At 57.6% G+C, this 12,038-nt stretch overlaps 1 protein-coding gene across 1 annotated transcript in view; it reads right to left on the reverse strand.

Annotated features, from left to right (window-relative positions):
* Positions 1 to 12,038, reverse strand: part of atp5pd (ATP synthase peripheral stalk subunit d) — a 414,254-nt gene that overhangs the window by 208,943 nt on the left and 193,273 nt on the right. The gene's annotated exons all lie outside the window — the stretch shown is intronic.

Genomic DNA, 12,038 nt, shown 5'->3' on the forward strand with positions numbered 1-12,038 from the left:
TCTTCTCCCTCCCCTCCTTCCACCCTCCGCTCCTGTCTTCCCCCTCCCCTCCTTCCTCCCTCCCCTCCTTCCTCCCTCCGCTCCTCTCTTCTCCCTCCCCTCCTCCCTCCCCTCCTTCCTCCCTCCCCTCCTCTCTTCTCCCTCCCCTCCTCTCTTCTCCCTCCCTCCTTCCTCCCTCCCCTCCTCTCTTCTCCCTCCCCTCCTTCCTCCCTCTGCTCCTGTCATCTCCCTACCCTCCTTCCTCCCTCCCCTCCTCTCTTCTCCCTCCCCTCCTCTCTTCTCCCTCCCTCCTTCCTCCCTCCCCTCCTCCCTCCCCTCCTTCCTCCCTCTGCTCCTGTCATCTCCCTACCCTCCTTCCTCCCTCCCCTCCTCTCTTCTCCCTCCCCTCCTTCCTCCCTCCGCTCCTGTCTTACCCCTCCCCTCCTTCCTCCCTCCCCTCCTTCCTCCCTCCCCTCCTCTCTTCTCCCTCCCCTCCTCCCTCCCCTCCTTCCTCCCTCCCCTCCTGTCTTCTCCCTCCCCTCCTTCCTCCCTCCCCTCCTCTCTTCTCCCTCCCCTCCTTCCTCCCTCCGCTCCTGTCTTCCCCCTCCCCTCCTTCCTCCCTCCCCTCCTTCCTCCCTCCCCTCCTCTCTTCTCCCTCCCCTCCTTCCTCCCTCCCCTCCTCTCTTCTCCCTCCCCTCCTCTCTTCTCCCTCCCTCCTTCCTCCCTCCCCTCCTCTCTTCTCCCTCCCCTCCTTCCTCCCTTTGCTCCTGTCATCTCCCTCCCCTCCTTCCTCCCTCCCCTCCTCTCTTCTCCCTCCCCTCCTTCCTCCCTCCCCTCCTCTCTTCTCCCTCCCCTCCTTCCACCCTCCGCTCCTGTCTTCCCCCTCCCCTCCTTCCTCCCTCCCCTCCTTCCTCCCTCCGCTCCTCTCTTCTCCCTCCCCTCCTTCCTCCCTCCCCTCCTCTCTCCTCCCTCCCCTCCTCTCTTCTCCCTCCCTCCTTCCTCCCTCCCCTCCTCTCTTCTCCCTCCCCTCCTTCCTCCCTCTGCTCCTGTCATCTCCCTACCCTCCTTCCTCCCTCCCCTCCTCTCTTCTCCCTCCCCTCCTCTCTTCTCCCTCCCTCCTTCCTCCCTCCCCTCCTCTCTTCTCCCTCCCCTCCTTCCTCCCTCTGCTCCTGTCATCTCCCTACCCTCCTTCCTCCCTCCCCTCCTCTCTTCTCCCTCCCCTCCTTCCTCCCTCCGCTCCTGTCTTCCCCCTCCCCTCCTTCCTCCCTCCCCTCCTTCCTCCCTCCCCTCCTCTCTTCTCCCTCCCCTCCTCCCTCCCCTCCTTCCTCCCTCCCCTCCTGTCTTCTCCCTCCCCTCCTTCCACCCTCTGCTCCTCTCTTCTCCCTCCCCTCCTTCCTCCCTCTGCTGTCTTCTCCCTCCCCTCCTTCCTCCCTCCCCTCCTCTCTTCTCCCTCCCCTCCTTCCTCCCTCCGCTCCTGTCTTCCCCCTCCCCTCCTTCCTCCCTCCCCTCCTTCCTCCCTCCCCTCCTCTCTTCTCCCTCCCCTCCTCCCTCCCCTCCTTCCTCCCTCCCCTCCTCTCTTCTCCCTCCCCTCCTCTCTTCTCCCTCCCTCCTTCCTCCCTCCCCTCCTCCCCTTCCTCCCTTCTCTCTTCTCCCTCCCCTCCTTCCTCCCTCCCCTCCTCTCTTCTCCCTCCCCTCCTTCCTCCCTCCGCTCCTGTCTTCCCCCTCCCCTCCTTCCTCCCTCCACTCCTCTCTTCTCCCTCCCCTCCTCCCTCCCCTCCTTCCTCCCTCCCCTCCTTCCTCCCTCCCCTCCTTCCTCCCTCCCCTCCTTCCTCCCTCCCCTCCTTCCTCCCTCCCCTCCTTCCTCCCTCCCCTCCTTCCTCCCTCCCCTCCTTCCTCCCTCCCCTCCTTCCTCCCTCCCCTCCTTCCTCCCTCCCCTCCTCTCTTCCTTCCCCTCCTTCCTCCCTCCCCTCCTCTCTTCTCCCTTCCCTCCTCTCTTCTCCCTCCCTCCTTCCTCCCTCCCCTCCTCCCCTTCCTCCCTTCTCTCTTCTCCCTCCCCTCCTTCCTCCCTCCCCTCCTCTCTTCTCCCTCCCTCCTTCCTCCCTCCCCTCCTCTCTTCTCCCTCCCCTCCTTCCTCCCTCTGCTCCTGTCATCTCCCTCCCCTCCTTCCTCCCTCCCCTCCTCTCTTCTCCCTCCCCTCCTTCCTCCCTCCGCTCCTGTCTTCCCCCTCCCCTCCTTCCTCCCTCCCCTCCTTCCTCCCTCCCCTCCTCTCTTCTCCCTCCCCTCCTCCCTCCCCTCCTTCCTCCCTCCCCTCCTCTCTTCTCCCTCCCCTCCTCTCTTCTCCCTCCCTCCTTCCTCCCTCCCCTCCTCTCTTCTCCCTCCCCTCCTTCCTCCCTCTGCTCCTGTCTTCTCCCTCTCCTCCTTCCACCCTCTGCTCCTCTCTTCTCCCTCCCCTCCTTCCTCCCTCTGCTCCTGTCTTCTCCCTCCCCTCCTTCCTCCCTCCCCTCCTCTCTTCTCCCTCCCCTCCTTCCTCCCTCCGCTCCTGTCTTCCCCCTCCCCTCCTTCCCCCCTCCCCTCCTTCCTCCCTCCCCTCCTTCCTCCCTCCCCTCCTCTCTTCTCCCTCCCCTCCTCCCTCCCCTCCTTCCTCCCTCCCCTCCTCTCTTCTCCCTCCCCTCCTCTCTTCTCCCTCCCTCCTTCCTCCCTCCCCTCCTCCCCTTCCTCCCTTCTCTCTTCTCCCTCCCCTCCTTCCTCCCTCCCCTCCTCTCTTCTCCCTCCCCTCCTTCCTCCCTCCGCTCCTGTCTTCCCCCTCCCCTCCTTCCTCCCTCCACTCCTCTCTTCTCCCTCCCCTCCTCCCTCCCCTCCTTCCTCCCTCCCCTCCTTCCTCCCTCCCCTCCTTCCTCCCTCCCCTCCTTCCTCCCTCCCCTCCTTCCTCCCTCCCCTCCTTCCTCCCTCCCCTCCTCTCTTCCTTCCCCTCCTTCCTCCCTCCCCTCCTCTCTTCTCCCTTCCCTCCTCTCTTCTCCCTCCCTCCTTCCTCCCTCCCCTCCTCCCCTTCCTCCCTTCTCTCTTCTCCCTCCCCTCCTTCCTCCCTCCCCTCCTCTCTTCTCCCTCCCTCCCCTCCTCCTCCCTCCCCTCCTCCTCCCTCCCCTCCTCCCTCCCTCCCCTCCTTCCTCCCTCCCCTCCTTCCTCCCTCCCCTCCTTCCTCCCTCCCCTCCTCTCTTCTCCTTCCCCTCCTTCCTCCCTCCCCTCCTCTCTTCTCCCTTCCCTCCTCTCTTCTCCCTCCCTCCTTCCTCCCTCCCCTCCTCCCCTTCCTCCCTTCTCTCTTCTCCCTCCCCTCCTTCCTCCCTCCCCTCCTCTCTTCTCCCTCCCTCCTTCCTCCCTCCCCTCCTCCCCTTTCTCCCTTCTCTCTTCTCCCTCCCCTCCTTCCTCCCTCCCCTCCTCTCTTCTCCCTCCCCTCCTTCCTCCCTCCGCTCCTGACTTCCCCCTCCCCTCCTTCCTCCCTCCCCTCCTCTCTTCTCCCTCCCCTCCTCCCTCCCCTCCTTCCTCCCTCCCCTCCTTCCTCCCTCCCCTCCTTCCTCCCTCCCCTCTTGTCTTCCCCCTCCCTTCTCTCTTCTCCCTCCCCTCCTTCCTCCCTCCCCTCCTCTCTTCTCCCTCCCTCCCCTCCTCCTCCCTCCCTCCCCTCCTCCCTCCCTCCCCTCCTTCCTCCCTCCCCTCCTTCCTCCCTCCCCTCCTCTCTTCTCCTTCCCCTCCTTCCTCCCTCCCCTCCTCTCTTCTCCCTTCCCTCCTCTCTTCTCCCTCCTTCCTCCCTCCCCTCCTCCCCTTCCTCCCTTCTCTCTTCTCCCTCCCCTCCTTCCTCCCTCCCCTCCTCTCTTCTCCCTCCCTCCTTCCTCCCTCCCCTCCTCCCCTTCCTCCCTTCTCTCTTCTCCCTCCCCTCCTTCCTCCCTCCCCTCCTCTCTTCTCCCTCCCCTCCTTCCTCCCTCCGCTCCTGTCTTCCCCCTCCCCTCCTTCCTCCCTCCCCTCCTCTCTTCTCCCTCCCCTCCTCCCTCCCCTCCTTCCTCCCTCCCCTCCTTCCTCCCTCCCCTCCTCTCTTCTCCCTCCCCTCCTTCCTCCCTCCGCTCCTGTCTTCCCCCTCCCCTCCTTCCTCCCTCCCCTCCTCTCTTCTCCCTCCCCTCCTTCCTCCCTCCCCTCCTTCCTCCCTCCCCTCCTTCCTCCCTCCCCTCCTTCCTCCCTCCCTCCTCTCTTCTCCTTCCCCTCCTTCCTCCCTCCCCTCCTCTCTTCTCCCTTCCCTCCTCTCTTCTCCCTCCCTCCTTCCTCCCTCCCCTCCTCCCCTTCCTCCCTTCTCTCTTCTCCCTCCCCTCCTTCCTCCCTCCCCTCCTCTCTTCTCCCTCCCTCCTTCCTCCCTCCCCTCCTCTCTTCTCCCTCCCCTCCTTCCTCCCTCTGCTCCTGTCATCTCCCTCCCCTCCTTCCTCCCTCCCCTCCTCTCTTCTCCCTCCCCTCCTTCCTCCCTCCGCTCCTTCCTCCCTCCCCTCCTTCCTCCCTCCCCTCCTTCCTCCCTCCCCTCCTTCCTCCCTCCCCTCCTTCCTCCCTCCCCTCCTTCCTCCCTCCCCTCCTCTCTTCTCCCTCCCCTCCTCTCTTCTCCCTCCCCTCCTCTCTTCTCCCTTCCCTCCTCTCTTCTCCCTCCCTCCTTCCTCCCTCCCCTTCTCCCCTTCCTCCCTTCTCTCTTCTCCCTCCCCTCCTTCCTCCCTCCCCTCCTCTCTTCTCCCTCCCTCCTTCCTCCCTCCCCTCCTCCACTTCCTCCCTTCTCTCTTCTCCCTCCCCTCCTTCCTCCCTCCCCTCCTCTCTTCTCCCTCCCCTCCTCCCCTTCCTCCCTTCTCTCTTCTCCCTCCCCTCCTTCCTCCCTCCCCTCCTCTCTTCTCCCTCCCCTCCTCCCTCCCCTCCTTCCTCCCTCCCCTCCTTCCTCCCTCCCCTCCTTCCTCCCTCCCCTCCTCTCTTCTCCCTCCGCTCCTGTCTTCCCCCTCCCCTCCTTCCTCCCTCCCCTCCTCTCTTCTCCCTCCCCTCCTTCCTCCCTCCCCTCCTTCCTCCCTCCCCTCCTTCCTCCCTCCCCTCCTTCCTCCCTCCCCTCCTCTCTTCTCCTTCCCCTCCTTCCTCCCTCCCCTCCTCCCCTTCCTCCCTTCTCTCTTCTCCCTCCCCTCCTTCCTCCCTCCCCTCCTCTCTTCTCCCTCCCTCCCCTCCTCCTCCCTCCCTCCCCTCCTCCCTTCCTCCCCTCCTTCCTCCCTCCCCTCCTTCCTCCCTCCCCTCCTTCCTCCCTCCCCTCCTCTCTTCTCCTTCCCCTCCTTCCTCCCTCCCCTCCTCTCTTCTCCCTTCCCTCCTCTCTTCTCCCTCCCTCCTTCCTCCCTCCCCTCCTCCCCTTCCTCCCTTCTCTCTTCTCCCTCCCCTCCTTCCTCCCTCCCCTCCTCTCTTCTCCCTTCCCTCCTCTCTTCTCCCTCCCTCCTTCCTCCCTCCCCTCCTCCCCTTCCTCCCTTCTCTCTTCTCCCTCCCCTCCTTCCTCCCTCCCCTCCTCTCTTCTCCCTCCCCTCCTTCCTCCCTCCGCTCCTGTCTTCCCCCTCCCCTCCTTCCTCCCTCCCCTCCTCCCTCCCCTCCTTCCTCCCTCCCCTCCTTCCTCCCTCCCCTCCTCTCTTCTCCCTCCCCTCCTTCCTCCCTCCGCTCCTGTCTTCCCCTCCCCTCCTTCCTCCCTCCCCTCCTCTCTTCTCCCTCCCCTCCTTCCTCCCTCCCCTCCTTCCTCCCTCCCCTCCTTCCTCCCTCCCCTCCTCTCTTCTCCCTTCCCTCCTCTCTTCTCCCTCCCTCCTTCCTCCCTCCCCTCCTCCCCTTCCTCCCTTCTCTCTTCTCCCTCCCCTCCTTCCTCCCTCCCCTCCTCTCTTCTCCCTCCCTCCCCTCCTCCTCCCTCCCTCCCCTCCTCCTCCCTCCCTCCCCTCCTCCTCCCTCCCCTCCTCCCTCCTCCCTCCCTCCCCTCCTCCTCCCTCCTCCCTCTCCTCTCTTCTCCCTACCCTTTCCCTTCTCTCCTTTTTTCCATATATCTGTCTAAGGGCTCAGGCCTGAAGCATTGGTTATCCTATTCTAAATGTTTATAAATTTAAATTTTAGACATACAGCATGGTAACAAGCCATTTCAGCCCACGAATCTGTGCCACCCAATTGATCTCTACCTCCAGTAGGAAACCCACGTATGATGCTATGTGTCCTGCTGAGTTCTTCCAGCACTATTGTGTGTTGCTTAGCACTGAGATTTGGACAAAAACTATAACTGCTCTGCTGTCCCGCGACCCTCACAGCCATCCTCTGCCCCACGACCCTTGCGGCCACCCTCTGCCTGCAACCCTCGCGGCCATCCTCTGCCTGCGACCCTCCCTCGTGGCCATCCTCTGCCTGCGATCCTTGCAGCCATCCTCTGCCTGCGACCCTCCCTCGCGGCCATCTTCTGCCTGCGATCCTCATGGCCATCCTCTGCCTGTGCAGCCAATGTCCATTCCATACCTCATCTTTGGTGGGAAAATACATTATTTGGCAACTTAATGTCAGTTTTCTGTAAGTCCACGAACATCATCTTGATCACCAACAATGTCTTTGTTGCTCTGTCAAAAATGATGCATAAACTTTTCACCAGAGTTGAGGATGTGGTTCTCCAACTAACATAGCAGGACAGGTACAAGACAGATTGAAGGAGTTCACCTTGCCATGCATCAACTGGCATGACTGCACAAAACCCAAACTTCACTAACCCTGGGCTCCACCTTTGAGAAGGTAAAACATCAGAGGTCGAAGCAACATCTGGGAAGTTGCAGTCAAGTTCCAGGGAGTCCACATATCAGAAGATCTCTCCTGGATACAGTACACCGAGGAAATGTGAAAAATCTACATCGATGCCTCTATTTTCTGAGAGGTCTGAGGAGATCAGGCAAGTCATTGAATACTCTGTCAAGCTTCTACCGATGGACTGTGAAAAGAGTACCGACTAGTTGCAGCACGGCTTGGTTTGGTAACCTGAATGGCCGGGAAAGAAGAAGTCTGCAGCAAGTATAAACACAGGCACCAAACTCCCATCAATTACAGACATTTATGCAAGATGCCAGCATCATAAAGGAGTTAAACAATAACGTCTGCAGAAGCTGGGGTCGAGTGCAGTTGCACAGAGGTGCTGGTGAAACTCAGCAGGCCGCACAGCAACTGTAGGAAGTGAAAGGTAACCAACGTACCAACCTGACCTCTTATTGGGAATGAGAAAAAACAGGCAGACGCCTGAATTAAAAAGGTGGGGGGAAAGAAAGAGGAGCACAGGCCAACAGGTGGAAGAGAACGAAGCTGAGGGGAAGAGTGTGGCTCTGTCAGGAAGGGAGAGAGGAGGTGGAGAAAAGGAGACAGAGGGATAAGAAAAGAGAGACTGAGGAGGGAATTAACGGAAGCTGAAGAAGTCAATGTTATGGCAAAGACGGAATAAAAGGTGCTGTTTTTCTCAATTTGCGATTCGCCTCCGGGACTCCCTTGTCCACTTCTCCCTCCCCACCGTTCGCCCCTTGGTACCTACCCCTGTGACCGCAGGAGGTGCTCCACTGTGCCCACACCTCCTCCCTCACCATTACTTGGGGCCCCAAGCAGGCCTTCCAAGTGAAGCAACACCTCACTTGTGAAGCCGAAGGGGTCGTCTACTGCATCCAGTGCTCCCACTGTGGTCTCCTCTACGTCGGAGAGATGGGAAGCAGACCGGGAGCTCGCTTTGTCGAGCACCTCGGCTCTGTCCGCCGCAATAGTGTGGATCTCCCAATGGGAAGAAGGGAGGTTTGGTCAAGGTTTACAAGATTATGAGAGGTATTGACAGAGTGGATGCGAATAGGCTTTTCCCAGTAGATTGGGGGAAGATAAATATGAGAGGTCATAGCTTTAAGCTGAAGAGGGAGAGGTTTAGAGGGAACATTTTTCACTCAGAGGGTGGTGGGAGTGTGGAATGAGCTGCCATCTGATGTGGTGAATGTGGGCTCGATCTTGTGTTTTAAAAATAAATTGGATAGACACATGGATATGAGAGGACTGCAGGGAAGAAGGTCAGTGAGATCACGGAGATGATGGCCATCCCAGACTAGATGGGCTGAACGGCCTATTTCCTGTGCTGTCGCATTCTATGGCTACCCTTTTCAATTCCCCATTCTATACCCTTGCTGATATGTTTGTCCATGGTCTCATACACTGTCAGACTGAGACCATCCATAACACTGTCCCATCTTACGGCACCCTCCAACCAATGTTTTTTTTTAAACACCACCCCCCCCCCCCCCCACTTTTACCCTGTCACCTTTCCTTATCTCTGTCTCTCCACTCCGTTTCCTTTCGTACAAACAAGATAGACTCTAACCTCATCCCTTATCCTAGCCAATTAACACCTTGTGTTAGTCTGGACTCCTCGCCCAGCCAGCACTGTCTGAATTCTGAGACTTCCTGCTTCTGGCTCATTCTTCTTATTCCTTGAAGAAGGGCTTAGGCCCGAAACGTGGGCAGTATATCTTTGTCTCCTATAGACGCTGAAAAGACCGGCTGTGTTCCTCCAGCATTTTTACCTCCAAGTGAAGCAACATTTCCCTTGTGAATCTGTCAGGGCCATTTACTGTATCCAGTGCTCCCATTCTGGCATCATGCACCACCAAACCAAGGCCAGTGTACACTGGAGGAACACCCTGGGCACCCTCCAAACAGACTTTTCCAATTTCTGTTAACCCCCCCCTTTCTTTCCCCATCCCTTGTTCTCCTGTCCTCCAGCTCCTCGCCTCTTTCCTTCTACCCTCTGCCTCTATCACTTCTCAGCTTTATTCCCTTCTACCTGTATCCACCTATTACATCCTGTATTTCTCCCCCATCCCCTTCCTCCCTCCTCCCCCGCCCCACCTCTTTATTCAGACACCTGGCAGTTTTTACTGATCCCTGTCGAAGGGCCCAGGACCAAAATTTACTTCCTATAAATGTTGCTTGACCTGCTTCTCAAGCACGTTGGTGTATCTCAGCATCGTAAAGGATCCCCTTACCCTGCTCACAAACTCTTGTCACAGCCGCCTTTGGGTAGAAGATACAAAAGCTTAAAGACCAGCACCTATAGGTTCCAGAACGGTTTCTTTCCAACACTCCTGCAGCACCCTAATCATGGACCACTCCAGATCTATCTGCACCACAGAAATGCCATCTGTAACTGTGAATATTCATATATTGGTCTATCCTTTCTATTTATTACTTCTGCAAACGGCTACGTGTATGTTGAACTGGGTGTAGATTCACTCTGGAGCCACCATGATACTTAGAACATTGTGGACAACTCAGAGTTGGTCACTCTGTAGGTTCAAAGCTTGTGGTGAACTGCTGTCCTTTTGATTACCTAATTCCGCCCCATTCTGTGGCCCCTCTATATATAAAGCCCCTAACACCCTGACCCTTCCCCAAAAAGCCCGGGTCACGGCCCAGGATGAAATCCCTGTCCATTGTGAATAAAAGCCTGTAGATCTGTGACTGAGCCTCTCGAGTTACTTACTGCGTGTCAATTTTATTCATCCTGTGACATGATCTGGGCTTTCTGGGGCAGGGGCAGGGTGTTAGAGGCTTTATACAAGGTCAAAAAGGGAGGGACCACAAGTACAGTCACAGGACGGGGCGGAGCCAGGTAATCAGTAGTTCACCACATTCACCACTTTTTTTTAATTGTCCGGCAGGGTGACGTGGGCACAAAGTCTAACGGGTTAGGACGATTTGGTGGCTTGATCTTCCATTCCGACCAGCAGAGCGGTGGTTGCTGAGTTGTGGCCTGGGCCTCTGTCTCATCCCGGACCTCCAGCCTGCTGGGGGATGATGGCTCTGCCAGAGTGACTGGGGCGGGTGCGTGGGGGGGTGGGAGGGTGCAACGGTATGTATTGCGTGTCCATGGAAGGAGGTGGGGGTGCTGCTTGGTGGATATGCTCCTCTGGGGGGGCCATTACTTTGCGCCCATCTGGGAAGGCCACGTACGCGAATTGGGGGTTCGCATGGAGGAGCCGAACCTTTTCTGACCTGGGAGTCAGTTTTATGGCCCCTCACCTGCTTTTGTAGCAGGACCGGCCCTGAAGACATCAGCCAGGAGCATCAGTGGCAGTACATAGCAGAGATCGAGTGGCATGAAGTGCCTCTGGAAGGACCTCCTGGCAGTCCCCTGGAGTTTAGGGCAAGGAGGATGGCCTTCAACACGGTGCTATTCTCTCTCTACCTGACTGTTCCCCCGGGTTATAACTCGTGGTCCTGCTGGTGGCGATATCCCTGGCCAGAAGGCATTGGCACAGGGAGAGATAGGGAATGGGTGACCAACGGGCAGAGCAGTGGCAAGAAGGGAGTGCAGGAGTCCCCTGTAGTCATCTCCCTCCAGCACAGATGGATACTGTGGGCCATGATGGTTCATCAGGAGAAGGCCCTGTGGGTGGCCCTGCTGCACAGGAGGGCAGGTGAAACCAGGGTGGCATAGACTTTTATTACCTTATTACCGTCATGGTTACTGCAGCGCTGTTACCGCGTCTGCGATCGGGACAGGGGTTCCAATCCCACACTATCTGTTTGTACAGTCTCCCCATGTCTGAGTGGATTTTCCCCGGTGGTGGGGGGGGGGGGGGTGGTTCCAGTTTCTTCCCACTGTTCAAAAATCGTACCGAGGGCTGTAGGTTAAGGGAATTAGGGGTTACGGAGAGAAGGCGGGGACGGGGTACTGAACTTTAAGATCAGCCATGATCTCATTGAATGGCAGAGCTGGCTCGAAGGGCCGAATGACCTACTCCTGCTCCTATCTTCTATGTTTCTATGTTTAAACGAAGCTGAAAGGATCTGTTACCATGCTGTATGTCTAAATTTTATTTTTAAAAAATGTAAAGACTGGAGGAGCTACTGTGGTCGGGGATTCGATGGCAAAGGACTTTCTGGTTGGTGTGTGCCTTGTGGGTACAAGGATCAGGGATGTCTTGGGGCATCCCGAAAGAGGAGGGCGAACAATATCGGTAAAAGCGGGACAGGGTCTCACAAACTGAATTCAGAGACCCAGGAGATAAATTAGAAAGTAGGATGAGAGAGGCAGAAATCTCAGAATGACTACTGGTGCTGTACGCTGGCCAGAGTAGGAACAGCAGGATAGATCAGATGAATATGTGGCTTGAGCCACGGTGCAGGGCGGTTGAAAGGTTTGAGATTCCTGTGGCCTTGGGGAGGCAAATAATAAAAAACTGAAGAAATATCTAATTCACGTAAGGATGTATTTGTTGTAGAGGACTTTAAGCTTGCACATAGATTGGGCAAATTAAGTCAGTCAAGGCAGGCTTGAGGAAGGACTTCATAAAATGGGTCCATGACTGCTTTCTTACACAGCACGTAATTGAACCTGTGGATCTTGTAGATCCTCTCACAAAGAGTAATTGCATACTCATACGAATGGAGGGTACAGTAAAACCAGTGGATTATGCCCAAGAAAGGGAGACTACAACAGGATGAGGGTGGTGTTGGCTAGCGTAGACTGAGAACACAGGCACAGGTGGGACAGTGGAGGGAGATTTTTCACAGTGGTCAACAAAAGTATATTCCAGTTAAAAGCAAGGATGTGGGCAGCCAGCCTTAGGTAACTACCCTCACACATGCAAAGTCGCCGAGGCCCGTTACCGCGCTGTTAAAATAAATAAATAAATGAATAGATGTAAAGGCAGGTGGAGCTACAATGGTCAGGGATTCCATGATAAAGGACTTTCTGTGGCCACACATGGGACTCCCGGTTTGTGCGTACCTCGCAGGTGCCAGGGATGTCTTGGAGTGGCTGCGGGGCATCCCAAAAGTGGTGGGCAAACAGTCAGGTGGGAAAACTTTCAAGGGTCACGCAGCAAGCAGTAAAGAAAGGGAAGGTAGGTTATGAACGTAAGCTGGCACAAAATATTAAAACATACAAGAAAAGTTTTTATAATTATATAAAGCACAAAAGGGTGGCTAAAGTGAACATGGGTCCCTTGGGAGATGTGAATGGGGAATTCGATGGGGTA

The sequence above is a fragment of the Narcine bancroftii genome, chromosome 3, assembly GCF_036971445.1.
Source record: "Narcine bancroftii isolate sNarBan1 chromosome 3, sNarBan1.hap1, whole genome shotgun sequence".
NCBI lineage: Eukaryota > Metazoa > Chordata > Chondrichthyes > Torpediniformes > Narcinidae > Narcine > Narcine bancroftii.